This window comes from Electrona antarctica, assembly GCF_951216825.1.
Source record: "Electrona antarctica genome assembly, chromosome: 8".
Taxonomy (NCBI): Eukaryota; Metazoa; Chordata; class Actinopteri; order Myctophiformes; family Myctophidae; genus Electrona; species Electrona antarctica.
In genome coordinates, this window is record NC_136789.1 from 47,047,155 (window position 1) to 47,059,677 (window position 12,523).

Here is a 12,523-nt window from a genome sequence, read left to right on the forward strand (position 1 = left end):
CAAGGCGGCTATTGCAGTAATCAATCCGGGACAGTGACGTAGAGTCTGTGGGGGCCACGGGGCCTCGTCCCCCATGAGGAATTAGACCTTATATATCGCCCCCCATGAGGAATTAGACCTTATATATATTCGCCTTGGTTCGTCCCATTTGTACTGTGCCAGGTCGCGCCGCGCCCGTTCGCGCAATTCTCGTCTTTGCATTGACTTTGCATGTAATCGCGCCACTCTAACCATCCAAGTCTGAATGCACCTTTAACCTTTTGTCCTGGCACGGGGGTGGGGGGTGGACCGCGTTGCCTGTCCTCTTGTACAAATGCTAATCTGGTGGCTTGTTTTCACCTGCCAGGTAGGGTATGCACTATGCATATACAGTACCTGCCGCCGACCCAGCGACAGAACACAGAACCTGCCATGGCGGACAGAACTAGTGTCTGTCTACATTCACTGCACCGCACAGCACACATGTCCTGAATTTAGTTATGCAGGATATCGTCCACAACATCAAAGAGTGTCAGGATTTCATGGTAGTTGTTCGTGTCGTGACATATAATAATACTGATCAGAAATTCACCAAAGCGACTAGCCTGGTTTAAAGAGTACCAGATGACTCAGTGCAATCATGGCATTTAAACATGCTCTTCTGTATATAATCTAAACACTGTGACACGTTTAAAAAGTGTTACAAATAAGTGTTTAGAACCTAAATGCTTGAGTTTAGTGTGAAACGGGAAAAAAAAAAAAAATCCCTGCTGTGGCGGGGGGAGAGGGGGCACACACAGGTGAACTAAAAGTTACGTGACTGCTTTGTATTGAGGTTCCAGTATAGCCTGGCTAAAGCCAGACGCGAATCAGCTGTTACCGGTAAGACCTGAATTGTTAGAAGGATGCATTCCACTGATTCCAGATAATGTAAAGAGCACTGCTTTAATGTGCAGCAACCCGTTTATTAATTCCAATGGTAACATACTGTACACAAAAGTACACTGCAAGATAATTTCTCCCAGGAATGGCTGTTGATGGGCAGGAATGGCACACACCCAGACACACCCACACGACCCTGACTAAAGGCCCAGGGGGTAGTCACAAGGTCAATTCTGTCTCGTGTCAAGAGTAGGAGTTTCTATTATGGAGCTCAGATGGGGTGATACTATATCGGGGCCCTTTTTAATAACTAACGGGGTCAAACATGGTGGGATTTATCACCTGTGCTTTTTAATGTGTATATGGACAAACTCTCTTCTTTTCCTTTCGGCTTTTCCCTTCAGGGGTCGCCTCCATCTCACCCTGTGTTCTGCCTCCTCTTCTCTCACACCAACTAACTTCATGTCCTCTTTCACTACATCCATAAATCTTCTCTTTGGTCTTCCTCTAGGCCTCCTGTCAGGCAGTTCCAGCCTCAACATCCTTCTACCGACATACTCACTAACCCTCCCCTGTACGTGTCCAAACCATCTCAGTCCTCTCTGGCTTTATCTCCAAAACATCATGCGCTGTCCCTCTGATGTACTCATTCCTAATCTTATCCATCCTTGTTAATCCCAGAAAGAACCTCAACATTTTAGTCTCTGCTACCTCCAGCTCTGCTACATGTCTTTTCCTCAGTGCGACTGTCTCTAAACCATACAACATAGCTGGTCTCACCACCATTTGGTACACCGGCTTCCATTTCATTATTGAAATCACACCTGACACTTTTCTCCACCCATTCCAACCTGCTTGCACTCGTTTCTTCACCTCTTTTCCACACTCTCCATTGCTCTGAAATGTTGCCCCTAAGTACTTAAAGTCCTCCACCTTCTTCACGTCTACTCCCTGTGACCTCACTGTTCCACTTGGGTTCCTCTCATTCACACACATGTATTCTGTATTCTTTCCAGGGCATATCTACTGTACACCTCTCTAGATTTCCCCCACCTGCTCACTGCTCTCACTACTCAACAAATCTTAAAATGTGTAGGACTGGTTGTATGATGGTCCTTATTCCTTAACCATCAAATGTATGCAGATGACCTGGTTACAGTGCCGAATCGACCCCTCCGAGGGCCCTGGAGCTACACCAATCAAAAGGCCCCATGCATGCGTGTTTCGTGTGCGCAAACTCAATCAAGAACGGCACTTTTTTTGTGTTCGCGTGCCCAGTGAATGAACACGTGAATCTAATGTTCAGTTTTATGATGAGGTTGAATGTCTCAAAAAATGAAATCATAATGACTTTGACCATGCCTAAGAAGAGCAGCATCAGGTACTCTTCCTATTTCTGGAGACATTGGAGAGTGTCTGTATGTTTTTCTTTTTTGATTTTTGTATGTTTTAATTCCTGTTGAATTGTCCCCTGTATTGTTTTTATCTGTTATGGACCCATTAGTCTGAAATAAAGATTGGATGTTCACTGTTCTGTAGAAGACTGATCCCATGACCTTTCCTCTAGTGCAGTGGTTCTCAAAGGGGTGCCAGTGCCGCAGAATGTTTTGATAATTTTTGGAATTTATCAATGTCATTTCAGTTTAAAGGGATATTTCACTTATTTCACAAAAACGTCATTTTATTGTCCACTCAGGCTCGATTCAGTATTTAGATATTAGATATTAATTTTAGCTGCCCCGCCCCCTTCCTATACAAACCCATTGTAACTCCATTTTAACCATGTGTGTGTTTGTGTGTGTGTGTGTGTGTGTGTGTGTGTGTGTGTGTGTGTGTGTGTGTGTGTGTGTGTGTGTGTGTGTGGATCCTTGTTCTTCTCATTTTCCAGAAAGACAGACAGACAAGACCGAATGATGGAATGATGGGTGAAAAATGTATTGATTTAATTAGCTTGTGTATTTCTTTTACTCATATCCATCATGTGTGTGATGACAGATTGTTCCACTTTGATACGTATAGTATACTCATACATACAGTACATACATCCCCAGAGGCTGAGGTCCTGTGAATACCAGTAATGTACTTTCACGAGCAAGATAAGTTGCAATCTTTTCATTCCTGCGACTCTTATACAATGGTGTGTGTGTGTGTGTGTGTGGTTTTCAGAAAACCTTAGGCTAGGATTTTAGGAGGCGTTTCGTTTAGAATCGGCCTCAGGTCAAAATGGGTTAAATGGGTGCCATGTATACAGGGGGCTCTACACAAGTAGGCTGTAGCAGGCATGACAGAATAGTGGACTTGATATCCAAAGATATCTCCTCCATTTCCAGGTCCTCCATCATGCTATAATCATATTCTACCCTGAAGCCAAGCATGTTTAACCTGTGTGAGAAGTCAGCCCAGAGACATGGCTGAGGTTGAGCCTTTATGGACGGAGGTACAGTCCACTCTACACTATATTTACTATAACCCTAGAACACTAAACATCCTTTTTGTCAAATCATCACTAAACATGGGAATATTAAGTACAGCAATACATGGCAACTTGAGGTACTCTTCTTTAATATTTCATCAAGACTTTTCACAAGTCAACAATACATTATTAATAATAATAACAATAATAACAATAATAATAATAAAACAAGATATCATGGGGGCCTACAATCCAATCGCAGGCATGCAATTCACCAGCACAAGCTAAGGCTCATGACCAAAACTGTCGCTCAATGTACTGGCATATCTGTCTGTAGGAAAAGTTGTGTTGTTGCATGTAGCCAGTGACGTAGAGTCTGTGGGGGCCAGGGGGCCTCGGCCCCCATGAGGAATTGGACCAGGGGTCTCGGCCCCCATGAGGAATTGGACCTGAATATATATTCGCCTCGGTTCGTCCCGTTTGTACAGCACCAGGTCGCACCGCACCCGTTCGCACAATTCTCGTCTTGCATTGACCGCTCTAACCATCCAAGTCTGGCACCTTAACACCTATTTTTTCTTCACTGTCTGGGGCGGGGGGTGGTGAGGGGGTGGACTTCGTTGCCTGTCCTCTTGTACACATGCAGATCACGCATTGAAATGCTAATCTGGGTGCTTGTTTTCACCTGCCAGGTAGGTAAGGGTATGCATGCATACAGTACTGTACTCTGCTTAGGCTACTTGTTCACAATGAAACCACCACCAGCAAGAACACCCTGGCTGGCAACAGCGATGCCAGCCTGCCGTTGAAACCTTCCACCGTCCCAGCGACAGAACACAGCACCTGCCGAGGCGGACAGGAATAGCCTGCAATCATGGCATTTAAACATGCTCTTCTGTTTATAATCTAAACACTGTGACACGTTTAAAAAGTGTTACAAATAAGTGTGGGAGGGGGGCGGGCCCCTATGATGATTATAAAAACATTTCGTCTCTGCATGTAGCAATATATATTGTTCAGTGAATCCCTGAGTTACACCAACATTGTTGTTGTGAAGTAGTTATGTAATCATTATTGGTGAAGATTACAAAGATTGCTCTGTCCGATTAGTGACGAGGCTGTTAACGACCTACTACTGCCTTGCATTGCCAAACCTATTCTCAAAGACCGTGGTCCAACACAAGCCCAGCAATTGACGATATGCACATGGCTGACATCTTGTCAGCAAGGTGCAACTTCCCATTGACAGCCCATTCATGCAAACAGAGAAGTCCTATTTGATGGAATTAAACAACGTCAAACTCACCAACATTGCAGCTGCACGAAAAGCATGAATTATCCTCTTACTATCTGCAAAGTGTTTGTTTCATAAAAAAAAAAATCTGAGTTTGGTAGCACTCGTTATCAGTAAAGCAACCTCCTGCATTATGTGCAAATTCAAAACAGGTGGTACGCATGGGCTGCTGAGTGATAGTCAACGAGCACTTCCAAACCACCTGCAAGGAAATTCTTTCTTGACAGAAAGGAGCTCATAAGTTATGAGTCATAACATGTCTACAGTGGATTTTTATTAAACAAACACATTGCAGATAGAAAGAGGATAATTCCATACAGCTGCAATGTTGGTGAGTTTGACATTATTTAATACAATTAGATAGGACCTTTCTATTTGTATGAATGGGCTGTCTATGGGAAGTTACACCTAGTTAGCACCTTGCTGGCAAGATGGCAGCGGTGTGCATATCGTCAATTAGCCCTTCGCTGAACCCCACCCCAAAAGCGATTGTCCAATGCCAATCCAAATAGTTGCTAAGCTGGGCAAGCTTTGTGGTTGCCCTAACAGGGCAACCAGACTATTGTAATTGGAACACTTTATTATTTCACTTTCACTTTCTAGAGTAACCCTAAACTTTGGCACGCTACTTCTCCCACAGTTTTGACTGTACGCACTTGAGCCATATGTCAAATTGACCGGCTTCATCGGGAATCGTGAGCTTGTATTTTGTTAAGAGAAATGTTGTATAGTTTAATTGATATTAATTTATTAGTGAATTAAATTTCCCCATTGACATGAATGGGAAAGTGCAAAAAATCACATTCAAGTATTTTTTCCTCTGTGACTGTAAGGGCTATAGTTACAAAACTTGGAGGGTAGGTTCATAATAATTACTAAAATTAATTAACTTATAATGTTATCGGTCGGCCTCATGGTGGTGCTATAACAGCCCACTTTACGTTTTGGCTTATAACTCTTGAACCGTAGGTCGTAAAATCAAAAATATTTTTTCCATGGATTCCTTGGTTCATGACGCATCTCCGCATATAGGCCAGGCCCATTTGCGTTATGATAGATTTTCCGCCATTTTGAATTTTCTCCAAAACACACTTTTGGCTCCTTCTCCTAAAGATTTTGTCCAAATCTCACAAAAATCGGCACACATGATCTCCAGACCTATCCGATTAAAACACCAACTGCAGAATTTTGGTAGTGCGTATCGTTCGGCCGTAATCGGCTTCCGAAGTTAGTGGGAGGGGCCTACTTTAGAAAAAACGCCACAAATCACGAACGGAATGTCCAATCCATCCCAAATTTGAATCACTTGTCACGGGTGGGTTACTCAACCCAGAGCCAAAAGTAATTCCATTTTCATCCATAGGGGGCACCGCAAATGCGAGAAATGTAACCGTTTGTCGCAAAAGCATGATTTTTGGGGGGTAAATCCCCTCCGAATTACTTACGCATGATCGCAGGGGTGACGTGACATTGTAATTGGCTGGCAATATCAGTGGGAGGGGCATATGTAAGCCACTGCGGCAACCACACTTTGCAATTTTTTAAAATTGCGACCTTTCTAGTTATTATTATTATTGTCATGATGTAACTAGTCCAATTGATAATCAGAAAATAGTCTCCTCATTGATAGCATATCATTCCATTCCCCATATGCAGACCGCGGCCATCTTACCATATAAGTTAATGGCAAGGTGCTACCTAGGTGCAACTTCCAATGGCAGCCCATTCAGCCAAACAGAAAAGTCCCATCTAATTGTATTAAACAACGTCACTCACCAACATTGCAGCTGTACGGAAAGCTTGAATTATTCTCTTTCTATCCTCAAAGTGTTTGTTTCATAAAAATCCACTGTAGACATGTTATGAGCTACTTTGTGTCCTTGCAGGTGATTCTTTTTCTAAGTGCTGGAGTTTGGAAGTGCTCGTTAGATATCACCCAACTACCCTGTGTATCATCTGTTTATAATTAGCACATAATGCAAGAGGCAGCAGGAAACATGGCCGCTGTCTGCAAATGGGCAATAGCATGCATATAGCAATGCTTATAGGCTCCATCCTTTGGTCCACTTCAGGCTGCTACAAGAAGAGGTCTAATTAGCTTCACAGCTAGAAGGTCCTGGGTTCGATTGTCGCCGGGGACGCTGTGGGCGCTGGGGCGTGTTCTCTCCTCCACGTCATCAATGCCCATATACAGTAGGTAGGTGGGGTTGGCGAAAGGGCCTTTCTGTATAGAGTTTGCATGTTCTCCCCGTCACGTGTCCCCTAGAGTAAGTATACCCTCACAAAAAATATGCAGTAATCCTGGTCTCTAAACTATAATCAGTGGCACTTTCTGGCCTTGAAAGCCTATACATCCAAACAGAAAAGTCCTATCTGATTGTATTAAACAACGTTAAACTCACTTTGCCACTAACGTTATGCATGCGCATACCCAATATAATTTGAAAATGAATGCATTGAGGTACAGTACTTCTTGGCTTACTGTACACACACTGCTACACAATTAGCTGTGCGTGTGCGTGTGCGTGTGAGTGTGTGTGTACCGCACATGTGTAAAGAGAGGCGTAGGCTCCCGTGCCATTATGATATTGCTTACCTTTAGCTTACCCTTTCTTTGTAGGTTATTTACCTTGCATTATTATTCCTGTGCATACAGACCCAGATGTAGATGGCAAGCCTCCTACAGAGCTAGCCTGGCTAATAAGCCAGACGCGAATCAGCTGTGTGATATGAGTCTGACTTTAGCCAAGCTACTACAGAGCTACACTCTATCCACATGATATTTGGACAATCCAACGGGACGCCATGCAGATGTCACAGAGTCACTACATCCATTATTTTGTACAGTGTGTGGGCCGCACATACCCCCATGGTGGAAAGGGTCCAACAATGTCGGTAGCCTACTGCCTCAGACCGCAGAAGAAATTCTTCAGAAGACCCTGCATCCTCAGGAGGTGGGTTACTGAAGAACGAACAACCCCAGCCACAACCTGTTCACTCTTACACTTGACTCAGGCAGGTAATAAATAATAGGCAGTATCAAATGAGGTACTGAGAGCAGACTAGGCCTAGGGAGTCAGGGCAGCTTCCACAGCCAGGCCATCAGGCTGCTGAACAGGCACTGATCCTGTTGCACATTTCACCATAGGCCGCCGCCACGCCCAGGGGCCCCCCTAGCTCAGGGGCCCCTGGGCCTGGGCCCAACAGGCCCGTTGGATAATCCTCCCCTGCATTTCACTAAAATACACTTTGTTTGGCTATGCCTGCTGCAACCTGTTCTCTTCTGTGTTTTATGCCTTCTGCTGTTGCTGCCAGGAAATTTGGCAATACACAATGAGGGTTGAATGCATCTTTGGGCTTTTCCTATTAACCAGTTTAATAGGGAAAGGCTGAAAAGAGACTAATCCAATCAGCGATCTTAATCAGAGTTTTAATCTGCTTAGACAGACTGTAGTGGATTATGTTGTAGTCTGTTTAAATGTTATTCTTTAAGAGGGGGTTGATCGGCCACTAAAAATAATTAGAATATCGTAGAAAAGTTCATTTTCTTCCATAATATAATTCAAAAAAGTGAAACGTTTAATCTGGATTCATTGTGCATAACGTGAAATATTGAAAACCTTTTTTTGTTTTAATCTTGATGATTCTGGCATACAGCTCATGAAAATCGCAACCGCAAAAATGTTAAATTTACACTCAATATGTGGTCTGGTCTACTTTTAAACAAATGATTTCATCAATGGGGCTTAGGAGGTGATAAGCAGATTCTATGAGGGGTTCAGGTCAGGCCAGTTGGCTGGTCAGTTAAGCACAGTAACACCATGGTCAGTACACCAATTACTAGTAGTTTTGGCTCTGTGGGCAGGTGCCAAGTGCTGCTGGAAAAGGAAATCAGTATATCCATAAAGCTTGTCAACATACGGAAGCACACAGTGCTGTAAAATATCCTAATAGATGGTTGTGTTGACTCTGGAATTGATAGAACACAGTGATGATTTGGGGTTATCTGCATGGTGTTGGTCTACTACTGACAGTGAAAACCTCACACTGGAGTCAACACAGCCATCATCTACCAGGATATTTTAGAGCACTTTGTGCTTCAGTATGTTGACAAGCTTCATGGAGATGCTGATTTTCCTTTCCAGCTCGATTTGGCACCAAAACTACTAGTAATTGGTGTACTGACCATGGTATTACTGTACTTACTTTAATTAAAAGTAGCCCAGACCATGTATTGAGTGCATTTAAGATGTCCTCAATCTTTTGGGCCGAGAATTAGTCTCCACCAGCCAAAGGCATGGGGAGAGAATGTTTTGCACTCAGTGTGTGTGTGTGTGTGTGTGTGTCCGTCCGTCCGTCCGTCCGTTACCAGCAAATCTCCAGCACCGTTACTTAACCCAGTCGATGCCAAACTTTGCACACACACTCCCTGGATGCCAACGATGAGCCTCTGCCCCAAATTTTCCAGAACGGCCTGTTATAGCGCCACCATGGCTTTTCACCATTTTTACCTACAACTGCACCAATCTGCGTGAAATGTTGCATGCACACTACCTAGAGGCCAAGGACAAACCTTTGACCTGCATTTTTCACATCCGCCTTTTATAGCGCCACCAGGAGGCCGACTTTTGTAAAACACAAATTCTGTCCAAAAATCCCACAATTCGTTACACAGTGGGTGCGTTCGGAAATGTGCCCTGAACACACTGGTGTGCTCTCTTGTCGTTCGTTTATTCAGTGCACTCGGTGCGTTGTCATTCGAAAATCCAGTGCGCTGCGCACCGGGTGTGCTGAGTGCCCGCACTGAGCGACCCTACCCTGAAGCTGGGGTTGTCCAGTGTGAATGCGTCACAGCTGTGGTCGTTCGTAAATAAGGCACACTGAACGCACTCTGTGACCCACCGCCCACCACACTCAACAAACTGACCACATTCCCGGTGCGCATTTCCGAACGCACCCAGTATCTCTATAGTCATGTGCTCAAGACGGATCTGTCCGATAATTCATATTCTATCCTAATTGGCTAACATTGGCTTTCAAAGTTTGCAGGATTGGCCCGTTTTGAACAAAAAGCCTCAAATCATGAACGCAGCGTGCAATTTACGTGAAATCTTTCACACACTTTCCTACTAGGCTGAGGAATATATCCGCATCGCATTGGCCTGTTATAGCACCACCAACAGGTGGATTTCTTTTAGAGAAAATAAATGCCTCAAATCATCCAATTGCCATCAAAGGTATGAAATACACAACCTGACCTGGCCTGGTGGAGACCTGTGCCCTGAGGGGCACTTTTTGTAGTTTGTCATATTTTTATGGGAAAAATAAAATGTTAATTTTAAAGAAACTACTCACTTGTCCTGCTGTCTCTCTTGCCGACTAACTCGGCCCCTGACACTGGGGCAGGAATTACTAGCTTAGTGAGACATAGATGAGCTAGAGTTCTCAAATTCTGCCCGAATCCAACCCGACACAACGTCTTCAGGCCGGGCCGGGACGGGACAGTTAGGAATGGGCCTTAATTTTCAGGCCTGTTGAGAACTCTAAGATGAGCTGACCCATGCCAAAAGTATTTCATGGATTGTGAAATTGCAAAATTTTGCAGGTACTGTAAAGAGGAATGAACCATTTCCTTTTTGTCACACCGCAAAGAGGTATGACATTTAACACGAGTGCTGAGACAGGAACTGAATCCAGGTCAACGTGCATTACAGTTTGTAATGGTGTGGAGTGAGGCACTCCGTTTCTTAGAGAAAGAGGTTACACATTTGATGAATGCATTAAAGCAAAAGACAACTCCCAATTTATTGTGGTACTAAATGGGCCAAACTGTTTTAGAGTAGTCTATAACAGGAAATAACATTTTGAAGTGATTACACGTTGCAGCCTTTTTTGAAAAGCAAACACACTAAGGGCTCTATTTTTGTCAATGCTAAACCCCTTATCCCTATAATAAATATGCTAATATACAAGCTCACAACGTGTCGGCTATTTTAACTTTTCAAAAATGTTTTTCAAAATAGTAAAATAAAATAAAATGGCAAAGTAGTTTAGAGATAAGGGGTTTAGTGTGGATGAAAATAGAGCCCTAAATGTGTGGGGGAAAAGCTACACTCTTCAGACACTAGGCATTATGCCAGTATGAATGGACGTTACGGCCCTTTGTGGATGTATGTGGTTGAATCTAAGAATGCCATACTCTTGTTGCAAACTCTTTTTATGTCATGTCCAATGCAACTGTTTTTCAGTCAGCAGTATTTGTATTATGCAATTACAGATTTGTCACTCATTTCAACAAAACAACTATTCAAAGACTTTAGTGAAACCACTGAATGGCAACAGGTTTTCACATACATAACAGCCCAAAAGCCAAAACAAATTTTAATGTACATTCAAGTAGAATGAGGTAGTTAGTGGAGGGGATAGCATTGTCTAAGTAATGAATCCCTGATGTCAAAGCTATATGGCCCCTGGATCATAAAGAAATGTTTTCATTCAAATCACACAGAACTGTGTTCCAAAATAAACACCATTAGTCATTTCACTAACGACATTTTACTAAGCCTAAACTGACACGGTCCAACTTAAGTACTAATATATCCAGAGACCGAAAATACGAGCCTGCCTACAAGTCACAGACTGTATCAAATTTAACTTAATATCATGATACAGAGCTACTTCCCTAACAGATTGTCTGAAATTGTAATTAATAAACAAAGGGGCGTCTTTTTATGCCAGACGTCAGCCTTCTAGCAACATTCACATGACTGACCCACCCCTTTGCTTACCGTATCCGTATCTAAATTATGGTGAAATAACATATGGCGAATGGGTTGAGCCACAAGGCACAACTATGGATTTCGTAATAGGAAATTAATGAACAAAGGGGTGTGGTTTTTACATCATACTTCAACCCTCTCTTCTAAACAACACTCACATGACTGACTGCCCCTTTGCCTATTTACTATAATGGTGAAGTACATAAGCAACAGACACAGCTGTAAGGGCTAAGTAGGTTAAGAGATACGGGAATATCTACACTAGATGCACTTACCTGATAAGTGCGGGGTCACATGGAAACAATTTCCACACTGTAGATAGCTAGAAGTCCTTCAGGTACTGCATTTTCACTGGTAAGCTTCGAGGATTGTCATTTGGAAAGGAGGGGGAAAGGGGGAACAGCATAACAATGTAAAATGTAATTTAAATTCAAATTCAATTCATGAAATAAAAATATACTTTACACAGATATATAATTATTGTCAAAGTATTCAAAACCCTAGATTGGCTATTTTAACTAGGTTTTACTGTTGTAAAAGTAATTTCTCCACATTAAGGGGCTTCAGCCAGAGACTATGAGCTAAGGTCACTAAGCAATGCAAACCACAAAGATGAACACGATGTGTGTCAACAGAGCTGTAGTGTACACTTACTTACTCCTCTTCGTCCCCTATGGGACATAAGGCTTCAATGAGCACTCTCCATTGCATCAGATCCCTGGCAGCATGTTGCGCCTCTCCCCAGGACAGGTTCATCTGTTCCAGCTCCTGCATCACAGTTCTGCACCAGGTGGTTTTGGGCCTCCCAGGTTTTTTTTTTTGCCTGGTGGTGTCCATCTTAAGGCTACCTTGTAGTGTACAGTACACCCCACATTTGTGTGGCGGTCCAAGGTGACATGTGCATGCCCACTTTGCAAATCAGTCTTGATAGATGCAGTGGATAGCTGAACCATATAAAATGGGCATGAGTAGAGGTGTGAGCATGAGTGACAATAGTAGAGTACCGGTATGTATGTTGTATGGTGTGCAACAAAGAACCAAACAGGCACCCAGCCCAGAGGAGAGGGAGAAATTAGCTTCCCGTGGTAATTTTAAAGGCTGCCACCCAGCTGGGTACCATCGAGTACTCAGCTGCAGGTAGCAGGCAACAATAATCTACAGGTAAGATTCTCTAGA